Here is a 1,574-nt window from a genome sequence, read left to right on the forward strand (position 1 = left end):
CAATTGACTTGGACAGCGTTTTTTGGTTTTGGCTTCTCTATTGTCACCATTTAATTTCTTGCCTATATGAGCATATACAGTATTACATTCACATAGCTGTTATACCCTTCTTAAAAGGCAAAATTCGTTCGAAACGATCATGACATGAAAACAGTAGGTAGTATTTCTTACTATAAAAGCAATCTTGGATATAAACTTCTAGATTGTTATAATTTATTATAATTGAATTAATAGACACCCAATGAGATCAAAATTTATAACTTAGTTTAAATATATATCTCTTTGTTAACTAAGAGGAAAAAATAACAGGAAGATCAACTACAATATACCCAATAAACTGAATCGAAGAGAAAAGGTTGTGCCAGTTAGACACGGCGATGACAGAATGACGTGTCTGTGAGGCAATACAATACCAACAGAGCTTTAACTTTCCTTTGACTATCGCCGTTTTCGTACCCTTTCAAGGGAAAGTGGTCCACAAGGCCATTTCATATGCGCCCGAAACGAGATCTTTGTAGGTCACCGAGTTACTTTTATAAGTGATTTTATGCAAACACCGGCGACTACAAATTAAAGAAGGCCCATTCAGATTAAACAGTAAAAGTGGTCGGAGATCTGGAACGACGGGATATAAACTTTATTGCAGAAAGGAATTTCTGCAGTTTCCAAACCAATTGCCTTTGGGGCAAAGGCATTCGGGATTTGAATAGGTATTTTATCCTTCACATCCATTTCCAAAGCAGTCTTCTAAGGAGAATTTCAAGTCGAGTTTTATCATTCATTGAGCTCGCAAAGTTTCACTTTGTAAGAAAATATAACGATTAATGGAAAGTAAGATTTCATTTCGTGAGTACTTTATCAAGAGTAAAACATCTACTTGTAAGACACTGGAAGTAAATTGTGCTTTAAATGGTCCAATTAAATAAATATGGTCATTGAAAAGATATTCATCTTGCTAATTATAAAAATGTTTTAAGTTTCCTTTAGGCAACAAAATACAAATTGGTGTACGTAAAATAGATGAGTTTGGTATTTATCAAATGTGTTGAAATTAATAAAACAATTGTAAAAAAAAAAAAAAATGACCGTGGATTACTATTTTCATTCATTTCCCATTTCTGAGGTGGCTAATTGTCAATAAAAGGATATGGGGTGCCTTGATAACTTTAATTTACGAGGTTCAAAGAAATATAGATATAGATTACTAATGCACCGTCAAATAAATTGTTCTTTTGAATAGAAGGATAAATGAATATTGCCTTACATCCTAGCTATACTACGCTTGAATTAGTATGGACCGGCAGGGGCCACTTGCCTTAGTTAGTTCGCATCACAAGGAACTGGCTATCCTTTGATGAATTTAGCCAATGAATCCTCTGTGGATTTAGTCAGTCAATGACGACTGGCGAAATCTTACCAAAGCCCTTTTGCGTGAATTGGCGTACTTGTTGGAGGGGGGAAACCTTCAAGAAGGTAAGCATCCTGTTAGCCTTATTGCCTTACCTTTTTCTATGTTTGGATTTCCCCAGGTCCCTCAGTGTGAGGCACCTCGTATATCCACCAGAGTTGCTAAT

Source organism: Palaemon carinicauda, chromosome 40 (genome assembly GCF_036898095.1).
Source record: "Palaemon carinicauda isolate YSFRI2023 chromosome 40, ASM3689809v2, whole genome shotgun sequence".
NCBI classification, from domain to species: domain Eukaryota; kingdom Metazoa; phylum Arthropoda; class Malacostraca; order Decapoda; family Palaemonidae; genus Palaemon; species Palaemon carinicauda.